Source organism: Malaclemys terrapin, chromosome 7 (assembly GCF_027887155.1).
Source record: "Malaclemys terrapin pileata isolate rMalTer1 chromosome 7, rMalTer1.hap1, whole genome shotgun sequence".
In the NCBI taxonomy this organism is placed as follows: domain Eukaryota; kingdom Metazoa; phylum Chordata; order Testudines; family Emydidae; genus Malaclemys; species Malaclemys terrapin.
This window is the reverse complement of record NC_071511.1, coordinates 92,720,490-92,732,298: the sequence shown is the minus strand read 5'-3', so window position 1 is coordinate 92,732,298 and position 11,809 is coordinate 92,720,490. Positions and strand designations below refer to the sequence as shown.

General features: G+C 49.8%; 1 protein-coding gene across 10 annotated transcripts in view; it reads left to right on the top strand.

Moving 5' to 3' along the window:
* SGMS1 (sphingomyelin synthase 1) overlaps window positions 1–11,809 on the top strand; it is a 219,627-nt gene that overhangs the window by 177,697 nt on the left and 30,121 nt on the right. The window lies entirely within an intron of this gene.

Here is an 11,809-nt window from a genome sequence, read left to right as displayed (position 1 = left end):
ATAGTTCCGGGATTTCTGCATCTTAGCTAGCCATTTTAAGATATATGGGTTTTGTCTTCCATGAGATGGGGAAGATAATGTCCACCTTAAACTACCAGTAGATAAACCAGTTTGGTAACTGATTAACATCAGATTTATCTCCTGTTAAGCTCTGTCAATGAAGTAGTCAGAGCATTGACTTTTACCAGTATCAGGATTTTCATATCTTGTCACTTTTTTTTTTTCCAAAGAGCAAGAATAAGCATATTTGAGATCCAGAAACCAACTATTAAACATCCAAAAAAGCAGTCTTGATAATCAGCATTGGACAGAATTGAACATGACATCAGTGGGTGCTCACAGAGTATGGCCACTAGTAAAGTGGCGTGTTCAAGAGTGTCATTGAAAGGAATGGAATGCTACATAAACTTTCATGGCCCTTGACTACAGAGTATGTCAGAATTGTCTACATGGGCTTGGCAGAAAAGCCTGAGGTGTGAAAATTGCATGACACTTTCATATAATTTGCTTGATAAATCAAAGTGGGTTCGCACAATTTCCCCTTCAAAAATAAATCCATAAATTGCCCCATCACTATATCAGTTATACCCCCGGCATTCCATGCATTCTAATATCAGTTAATAATTTTTCTCATGTACCCTGCCGCCTGCACATTTCTTCACTTTCCTCTTTTCATACAGTGAAGTAATTCTCCTTTATCCATCTGCATTCTGTTCTGAAATGGTTTCATACTCTGCCTAACTCCATGATATCTGAGCCACCATAATTAATCCCCTCATTCCCTACAGTCCATCAGTACTCTCTGCCTTTCCCACGTCCACAGTCCACATGTTCCCTCTACCCCTTCATCTTTTCTCCTAGAGTCTGGTGCCTGGCTTATTTTCTCAGCAGTAATTCCCTATTGGCCATTTCTGTTTCTTCCTTCAGGCAAACTTAGCAGTATAGGGCTGAGGGAAATAGGCCAGTGATTGAAACTCTCTCCTCCCCAGCCAGCTGCTCAGTATTCTTCTCTCTCTCCAAGCTCCCTTTGTGTGTCTCATAGGAGGAAGACTGGGAGCTGAGGGCACAGTTAGGACAAGACAGGATTGGCATAGGCATTATTGGTTTGTGCTAGGACCCCTAGCTCCCGGAGTAGTGTGGTGAGTTTGGAATCTCAAATTTCATTTTAAAAAAAAAACAAGCAAGTTTCTAGAGCTTGTTGCAAAGAAAACCTTTAAAATATGACAAGTATACCCAAAGCCGTAATATCTGCTTGGGTCTGCAGACAGCCTGGAACAATAGCTTTGAGTGGCATGAAATATCCCATGCATCTCTGGGAGGCAGAGTAGCTGGCAGGAGGGCCAGGCACTGCTCGTTCTATAGGCCTGCAGTATGTACATATATGCAATCAAACAAAAAGTTAGAATGTATGTATAATATTTATATACATTTGCTAGAATAATGTGTGAAGTTCTGGTCACTACATCACAAAAAAAGAGAGAGAAGAAATATAAGGGTTCAGAAATAGGCAATGATTATTAGAGACACTGAGTGTGTCTACGCTGTAATGAAAGACCTATGGCATGGGCTGCTGCAAGACTATAAAATTGCAATATAGAGGTTCAGGATTTCAGAGCCCAGGCTCTAGCCCGAGCCCAAACGTCTACACTGCAGTAACAACAAAAATTCAGGTGGCACCTTAAAGACTAACCGATTTATTTGGGCATAAGCTTTCGTGGGTAAAAAAACTTACTTCTTCAGATGCCACCCGCTTCCTTGTTGTTTTTGTGGATACAGACTAGCACGGCTACCCCCTAATACTTGATACACTGCAGTAAAAATCCCAAAGCCTGAACCCCCCGAGCCCATGTCAAATGACCCAGGCTCTGAGACTCAAGCCTTGGCTACACTTGCGAGTTACAGCGCAATAAAGCTGCCCACAGCGCTGTACCTCACTCCCCGACCACACTGGCAAGGCACGTACAGCGCCGTGTCTCCCTGGCTACAGCGCTGCAGGTACTCCACCTCCCCGAGAGGAATAAGAGATGCAGCGTAGTGGCTACAACTCCCAGGTGTCAGTGTGACCGAGGAGTTATCTTGCTGCGCTGTGATAATCCCCTTATCAAGTGGCCACTCTTTTTCCATTGTTGTGATCGGCTCCAGGAATGCGGAAGTGCCATTTCAAAGCTCCGTACCAGAGAGAAAAAGCATTTTGCTGTTTGCTTTGAGTGAGTGAATGAGAAGCAGGGGGGTAGGGGGGTCGGAACTTCAAAGGCAGCGTGCTGACACACTCTCAGTACCCCAAAACCCACTGTCTCTCCCCCCACACTCCCTGTCACACTCCACCCCTCCCCCCTTTTGAAAAGCACGTTGCAGTTGCAGCCACATGAATGCTGGATTAGCTGCCCATAATGCACTGCTCCCAATGCAGCTGCAAACGCTGCAAATGTGGTGACGCCCAGTGCGCTGTCAGCTGTCAGTGTGGACAGACTGCAGCGCTTTCCCTACTCAGCTGTATGAAGGTGGGTTTAACTCACAGCGCTGTACAGCTGCAAGTGTAGCCATACCCTCAGTGCTGCCGGTTTTTATTGCAGTGTAGGCATACACCGAAAGACTTACATGTGAGGCAAGTTGAAAATTAGGATTGTTCAGTTAAGAGAAGATGAGCAATTATACACATGATATAAATATTCAATAGTGAATGGAGAGGGACATTATTCTCATAATACATGAACAAGGATACATCCAATTAAATTGAAAGGCAATCAATTTAAAACTGATTAAAATAAATATTTTAATACATAGTGAATATTTGCATGTGGAACTCACTGACCCAAGATATGCAGAGACCAAGATCTCTGCAAAATTCAAAAAAGCATTATACATTTCTATATAAAGGGTACGTCTATACTTACGTCATGGTCCGGATGTAAGTGATCGATCTTCTGGGATCGATCCCGGAAGTGCTTGCCGTCGACGCCGGTACTCCAGCTCGGTGAGAGGAGTACGCGGCGTCATAGGGGGAGCCTGCCTGCCGCGTCTGGACCCACGGTAAGTTCGGACTAAGGTACTTCGAATTCAGCTACGTTATTAACGTAGCTGAATTTGCGTACCTTAGTCCGAAGTGGGGGGTTAGTGTGGACCAGGTCAAAATGAGAACATCTGCAGTTATGCCAGATAGGTTAAAAAATAACAGATATGAACCAAGAACACTAAAAAATGACAGATACGAAATAATAGATATGAACCACTAACGTGGTAAAAAAAAGCTTCTATCTGTGGGCAGATTATTCCATAGTTGTCCATTGCAGAGTTTTTTGAAGCTTCCTCTGAAACATCTGGGTACTTGACCACTGGCAGAGACAGGAAAATGGACGTGGTGGGCAATAACTCTGATTTGCTAGGGAATTTCCTGCGTTCCTATTAGGAGTACAATTCCAGAAAAGTTTACATGGATTAATCTGAGCAACTCCAATTTAAAGAAATACTGTCAAATTTGAATTTGTATACTCTCTTTTAAAATTAGACTTCTGACAGATTACCCTTTAAATGGTAAGATCTCTCTTTAAAAAATTCTATTTAAATAATTGTGTAATTTTCCAGCTTTTCTGCCAACATATATAAAGATCTTTCCAACATTAGAGGGTGGGTGGGCATGAGAATGACTTCCAGATGTTCTTAAGCATTACACTGAACAAAATATGGGTGCTTGGAAAATTCAATGCAATAAAATTTTACTCAGCCACTAGCATGGGAGGAATTTTCTCCACCCATTCCTCTGTTCTGCTATTCTGCTCTTTGGTGTCGGTGGTGGCATTTGTATGAATAGTTAATTGTTTCCCTGGGAAACAAAACTATATTCAGACTTCCAGCTCTTGAAACAATGCACCATTTTAAAGAGTGCTATCATCCAAAAGGCTCTTTTGCTATCTTCAACTTCTTTTCAGGAGGATCTGCTATTTTAAAAAATATTCTCCAAAATACTATGAATCCCTTCATCTAATGCCGAATTTCCAAGATGCTCATGCAGGCTGTGCACAAGTACCTGCTTCATATATGCAGATTACATTTATGTACACGATATGTTGAACAGAATAAAATATGATCAGGAGTTGCCCTTCTAGTGAGAGAAGTGAGCTATGGACTGTTTTATAGTTTGTTTATACATTTATAAAAGACATCGTCAAGAATAGCTCTCAATTCTGCTTTTGAGGGGCTTCGTGGAGTCTCTCTTTTCATTTTATAGGTCTTAAAGTGATTGTGCCAGTCTCATTCATATTTCCTTTTTTCGAAAGGGTAGGGAAGAAGGAGCTATGGTACAAAATGTGGATACAAATCAGTATGGGTATCAACTTCCCCAAAGTCCCTATCAGCTAGCTAGCCTAAGGAGGAGAGAGAACTTTACACTTGAGCCCTTCCAACCTCCCACATCCTCCCTGGTGTCCAGGAACAATTCCCATTTTCTGGTTGTCTCCTGTGGCCTTACAGATCAAAAGTTTCTACCCTTCCAGAAAATGAAAGGATGAATTTTCCTTGTATAGCCTCCCTAGATGTTACTTTCTTTCCATGCATATTTGTGATGACTCACAAGTCAACCAGTGCTTTGCTACCCCCAGTCATTGCCTGGGATGGTAATGTGTCAAGTAATTATACTTGATCTGTTGCCAAGTTGTTTACAATTTAAACCTGCTCTGGTTTAAACCTACTCTTGCTGAACAGCTACCATGCCCAGCATGGACATGACATAAAGTTGAAAATGTGAGTGATGAGAGGTGTATAGATGCTATCATTTGATGATTATTAATAGATATATCTATGAAGGAAAATAAGGACACATCTTTGGCCCTCATGGAAATGTATTATATTGAATGGATGGACTTCTTTCTTGAAGATCAGAATGGAAAAATAGAGTTTTAAAGAAGCAGGGTTTCTTATGTTTTTAGGCTACAATAAAAAACTTGTGATTTTGGTACATGGTTTTTTTTTTAGTTATGCTGTTTTCTTAGAAAACTTTTGAAACATTATGGTTGTTTCAAACTCTGGTATACTTCCATCACTCTGTGTGGTATTGGGCATATTATTAAGTTTTCTGCTCTATTGCTGGTAACAAAAATATACATTCATTCTTCTTCGAGTGCTTGCTCATATCCATTCCATTAGGTGTGTGCGCGCCGCGTGCACGATCGTCGGAAGATTTTCTACCCTAGCAACACCGGCGGGTCGGCTGTGGAGCCCCCTAGAGTGGCGCCTTCATGGCGCTGAATATATACCCCAGCCGACCCGGCGCCCCCTCAGTTCCTTCTTACCGCCCCTGACGGTCGTTGGAACTGTGGAGCGCTGCTTAGCTGTTCTCCACTCTCCCTAGCTTAGTTTGTTGTATCACAGTTATAGTTATAGTTATAGTTATAGTGTTTATAGTTAAATAGTTAAATAGTTTAAAAGTTGTTCTAGTTGTTCTAAGTAGTTCAGGGGATTAAGGGGGTCGTCTCCCCCTTTCTCCCCCGGCCGCGGGGCCGGGCTCATGCCCAACGCTCCCGGCTTCAAGCAGTGCGCCTCCTGCGCTAAGCCTATGCCCACGAGCGACCCGCACGACTCCTGTCTGAAGTGCCTGGGAGAGTCCCATCAAACAGACAAGTGCAAGATCTGTAAGGCCTTCAGACCAAGGACCAAGAAGGAGCGGGACTTTCGGCTCCGGCAACTCCTGATGGAGGCGGCACTTAGTCCGGACGCTCCATCTACAAGTCAGGCCCCGGCACCTAGCACCTCGGTGCGCAGTGCCCCGGCGGCACCGGCTATGACGACCACGCGAGTGGCGTCAGACAAGCCTCCCCGGCACCGGACCTCGTCGGCACCGCAAGCAGTGCCTCGGCGCCGGTCATTATCCCCGGGGCATAAAAAAGCCCATAAGACGGGGACATCCGTGCCGAAGACGCCGGCTCCCCCAGTGCCGGGGGTAGAGCCGCGTCCGCCGGTGGAGCACCGGAAACAGGTGCCTCCAGCACCGTCGACTCCGGCGCCGAGGCCGTTGAGTCCGGTGCAGATAGCGTCTCCACCGAGACCGGCGGTGATACAGTGCCTCCCGTCGACTCCAGAGACCTTCGCGGCGGCGAGAGACTTAATAGCTCTCACGGAGCCGGCACCGCCTCAACCACCGGCACCGACTGCACCGTTGACTCGCCCGGTCCAGTCGAGGGGGAAACCTGCCTTGATGCGCCCTCCATCACAAGGGCTGGAACCTCGGCACCGGTCCAGGTCCAGAAGCAGGTCCCCACGCCGCTCGCAGTCCCGGCACCGAATATCACCTCGGCACCGGTCGTACTCGCGGCCAAGATCTTCGTCGCGGCACCGCTCTACGTCTCGGCACCGCTATGATCGTCGGCACCGATCAACGTCGAGACGTAGTTCTCGGCACCGCTACGGTCGACGCTCGACGTCGAGAGGCCGCTCCCGGCACCGGGCATACTCCAGGTCCTCGTCGAGGTCCAGATCCGGCTCCCGACACCGACGAGATCATCGGCACCGATCGCGCTCCAGGCACCGTTCGCCGGCACCGCGCAGAGATAGATCATCTCCGGACCGGCACCGTGCGGCACCGCAGCCCACGGGAATTGTCTCGTCTCTCTCGGCACCGCCATGGCCATCAAGATCGGTGTCTCGCTCCTCGGAGGACCTGTCGAGATTGGCATACCCCCCTCAAGGGCAAGCCGAGGAACGGAACTTGGGCCATTGGCAGGAGATGGCAGAGGACCACTCTCATGGACCATCTCACTGGTCATTTTGGACCCCGTGGGCGTACCACCAGGAGCAAGGGGCTCCAATACCATCGACCTCTCGCTCGGGTCACTCGGTTAGAAGGGCCCCAGAATCCACCATCTCTCGGCCTCCGCCAGGGGGCATGGAGGCTTCCGTGTCCACGCCACCTGACACCATAGACCCAAGTACAGGTGATGCTCCGGCCCAAGAACAAGGGGATCAGGACCCCCCCTTGGATCCAGTACCACCGGAGGCATCTTCCTCCTCCTCTCCGGATGAGGCAGTGGCGGGCACTTCATGTACGGGTCCCCCTCCGATAGATCTTCGGGCTCACCAGGATCTCCTGCGTAGGATGGCCCATAATATGGACCTGCAGGCGGAGGAGATAGTGGAAGTGCAGGACCCTATCGTGAACATCCTCGGAGCGGATGCCCCATCGAGGGTGGCGCTACCCCTGATCCGCACGATACAAACCAATGCGGATACGATATGGCAAACTCCTGCCTCTATCCCACCCACAGCGAGAGGGGTGGAAAGGAAGTACTTTGTCCCGTCTAAGGACTACGGGTACTTGTATACCCACCCCCAACCGTGTTCACTGGTGGTGGCATCAGTGAACGCACGAGAGCGCCACGGCCAGCAGGCTGCAGCGCCTAAATCAAAAGAGGCTAAGCGGCTCGATTTGTTTGGCCGTAAGGTTTACTCAGCCGGAGGGCTGCAACTTAGAGCGGCGAACCAACAGGCGCTACTGAGCCGTTACAATTTTAACTCCTGGAACTCTATGGGGAAGTTTAAGGAGTTGATTCCCCAAGAGTCCAGGGAGGAGTTTGGAGCCATGGTAGAGGAGGGTAAGAAGGTGGCTCGGACCTCCTTGCAGGCCTCCTTGGACATAGCAGACTCCGCTGCGAGGACCCTGGCTTCGGGTATCGCTATGCGGAGGATCTCCTGGCTTCAAGTTTCGGGTTTGCCTCCGGAGCTGCAGCAAACCCTACAGGATCTGCCCTTTGAGGGACATGGATTGTTCTCGGACAAGACGGACTCTCGCCTGCAGAGCCTCAAGGACTCGAGAACAATCATGCGCTCCCTGGGGATGCATGTTGTGGGCCCTCAGCGCAGACCATTTAGGCCGCAGCCTCAGCGCTTCTACCCCCCCCCGCCTCGTCAGAGACAGGACTCGACCCGGAGGCGAGGGCGAGGTGGTAGAAGAAGGTGGACCGGCCCTCAACCCGGCCAAAACCAAGGGCCACCTAGACCACCTTCAGGCCCCAGGCAGAACTTTTGATGGTGCGGTCGAGGACGGCGCCCCAGTCATCCCCCAGGATCCAGCCCCCTCCTTCCGGGATCGCCTCTGCCACTTCCACCGTGCTTGGTCCCTTATAACTTCGGACCGCTGGGTCCTCCGCACGGTGGAGAAGGGATACACTATCCAGTTTTCTTCTATCCCCCCCTCCCACCCCCCTTCCCCGTCCCTCTTCAGGGACCCTTCTCACGAGCAACTTCTTATACAGGAGGTTTCTACGCTCCTGGCCATGGGGGCCATAGAGGAGGTTCCGATAGACTTAAGGGGCAGGGGATTTTATTCCCGTTACTTCCTGATCCCCAAGTCCAAAGGAGGTCTGCGGCCCATCTTGGACTTGCGCGGACTCAACAAATTCGTAGTAAAGTTGAAGTTCCGTATGGTCTCTTTGGGGGCCATTATCCCTTCCCTCGATCCTGGAGACTGGTTCGCCGCCCTCGACATGAAAGACGCATACTTTCACATCTCAATTTACCCACTTCACAGACGCTTCCTGCGATTCGTGGTAAACGCGGTGCACTACCAATTTGCAGTCCTTCCCTTCGGCCTATCCTCGGCCCCAAGAGTGTTCACGAAATGTATGGCTGTCGTGGCAGCGTACCTTCGTCGGCAAGGGATACAGGTGTTCCCGTATCTAGACGACTGGCTGGTACGCGGTCGCACCAAGGACCAAGTTCAAGCTCACGTCCACATAATAGTGCACACATTCAACGAGTTGGGCATCCTACTCAACAAGGACAAATCCACTCTAGAACCTACCCAGAGAATAGATTTCATCGGCGCAGTTCTAGACTCCAGACGTGCACAAGCCATCCTGCCAGACAACCGCTTTGGCACCATCACGAGCCTCATTCAAGGGCTACAGGCCTTCCCAACTACCACGGTGAGGTCGTGCCTTACCCTGCTGGGTCACATGGCTTCCTGCACGTACGTAACCAGGCATGCCAGACTTCGGCTTCGCCCACTCCAGACCTGGGTGTCGTCAATATATCGACCACATCGGGACAGCCTGAACATGGTGGTCACGGTCCCGATCTCGGTCCTGACCTCCCTCACCTGGTGGCTAGATCACAATGTGGTCTGCGAAGGGATGCCATTTCACGCCCCACAACCCTCTCTGCATCTGGTCACAGACGCTTCATCTCTGGGTTGGGGTGCCCATCTCAACGAACACCATACCCAGGGCCTGTGGACTGCATCCCAGTTAGCCCTGCACATCAATGTTCAGGAGCTGATGGCGGTGCGCCTGGCGTGCCAGGCATTTCTCAATCAACTACGTAGCCGTTGTGTGTTAGTTCTCATCGACAACACCACGGCCATGTTTTACATCAACAAGCAAGGAGGAGCACGTTCGTCAGTTCTATGCCAAGAGGCCATTCGCCTGTGGGACTTCTGCATCGCCCACTCAATCCATCTCACGGCATCGTTCCTCCCTGGAGTCCAGAACACTCTAGCGAACCGACTCAGCAGGTCCTTCCAGACGCACGAGTGGTCTATCCGTCCGGACGTCATACATTCCATCTTCCAGAAGTGGGGGTTTCCCCAGATAGACCTGTTTGCATCGCGAGACAACAGGAAGTGCCACGTGTTCTGCTCCCTACAAGGTCGAGCTCCGGGCTCCCTCTCGGATGCATTTCTCCTTCCCTGGAAAGACCACCTGTTTTATGCCTTCCCTCCGTTTCCTCTGGTCCACAAGGTACTGCTCAAATTGCGCAGAGACCAGGCACACGTAATTCTGATCGCTCCAGCGTGGCCGAGACAACATTGGTACACCACACTGTTGGAACTCTCGGTTCAGACACCGATCCCGCTTCCATTATGTCCGGATCTCATCTCTCAGGACCACGGCCGGCTGCGTCACCCCGACCTGCAATCACTCCACCTCACAGCGTGGCTGCTCCATGGTTCACCCAGGCAGAGCGGCAATGCTTGCACTCTGTCCGACAGATTCTGCTGAGCAGTAGGAAGCCCTCAACACGAGCCACGTATTTGGCCAAGTGGAAGCGGTTCTCCTGTTGGTGCGAACAACGAGCCATGTCCCCGTTACAGGCACCTATTCCTCTCATATTGGAATATCTCCTCTCCCTAAAACAGCAAGGGTTGGCGATATCTTCAATTAGAGTTCACCTGGCCGCTATATCAGCCTTTCACCCAGGGGAACTCACGTCCTCGGTATTCTCTAACCCGATGGTCGTTAGATTCCTCAAGGGCTTAGACCGGACGTACCCACAACAGCGTCATCCCGTCCCGACGTGGGACTTCAATCTGGTTCTCTCCAAACTCACAGGTCCTCCATTCGAACCACTAGCCACCTGTTCACTTTTGTACCTATCCTGGAAGACAGCCTTCCTCGTAGCCATCACCTCAGCAAGGCGCGTTTCTGAACTCAGGGCGCTTACATCCGAGCCCCCTTATACAGTTTTCCATAAGGATAAAGTGCAGCTTCGTCCACATCCTGCCTTTCTCCCTAAGGTGGTTTCTCCATTTCATATCAACCAGGATATATTTCTTCCGGTTTTTCACCCTAAACCACATGCTACTCGCCAGGATCAATGTTTGCATTCCCTGGACGTACGCAGGGCCCTGGCCTTCTATATTGACCGCACAAAGCACTTTAGAAAGACGACGCAACTCTTCGTTGCAGTGGCCGACCGAATGAAAGGCTCACCGGTCTCCTCACAACGCCTATCCTCCTGGATTACGTCTTGCATCCGGACTTGCTATGACCTGGCAGGTGTCTCTGCACCGCACCTCACCGCTTACTCCACGAGGGCCCAAGCTTCCTCGACTGCTTTCCTGGCACATGTTCCGATCCAGGACATTTGTAGAGCGGCGGTTTGGTCATCAGTCCACACGTTTACAGCTCACTATGCACTAGTGCAGCAGTCCAGGGACGATGCTGCTTTCGGATCAGCGGTTTTGCACACAGCAATGTCTCACTCCGACCCCACCACCTAAGTTGGGCTTGGGAGTCACCTAATGGAATGGATATGAGCAAGCACTCGAAGAAGAAAAGACGGTTACTCACCGTTGTAACTGTTGTTCTTCGAGATGTGTTGCTCATATCCATTCCAAACCCGCCCCCCGTCCCCACTGTCGGAGTAGCCGGCAAGAAGGAACTGAGGGGGCGCCGGGTCGGCTGGGGTATATATTCAGCGCCATGAAGGCGCCACTCTAGGGGGCTCCACAGCCGACCCGCCGGTGTTGCTAGGGTAGAAAATCTTCCGACGATCGTGCACGCGGCGCGCACACACCTAATGGAATGGATATGAGCAACACATCTTGAAGAACAACAGTTACAACGGTGAGTAACCGTCTTTTTTCATTTTGAAAAGTGCCCCCATAATAATTTAATTGAGCAATCTTTCCTTTTGACACTTTATCCATTTAATATATTATTTTATACTTGAAACTCCATTACATTTCCAGTGAGTGCTGTGTTCCTAAAAGAAAAGCATATAGTGCCCCATTTTATGTTGTAAATTGCCTGAGCCCCATTTATTCTTACAATTGTTTCTGAAACTAGTAAATTACCAAATCATTTCTACATATATACAAAGGAAGGTGTAGGGGAGAGATTTAACAGTCTTGTTCTCCAGCTTTTTTGTGGGTATGATCCAGACCAGTGGGGGGCTGTGTCACCCCTGCCCTGTAACCTGGGGAGCCTTGCTGTGCCTAGCAGTTGTAGCTTCCAAACTGGACTGCACACAACCAGCCACCAGCATGCAGGCCACTCTCAGATGTGTTGGTATAACTTCAGCCTTCCAGTCACATCTTGGT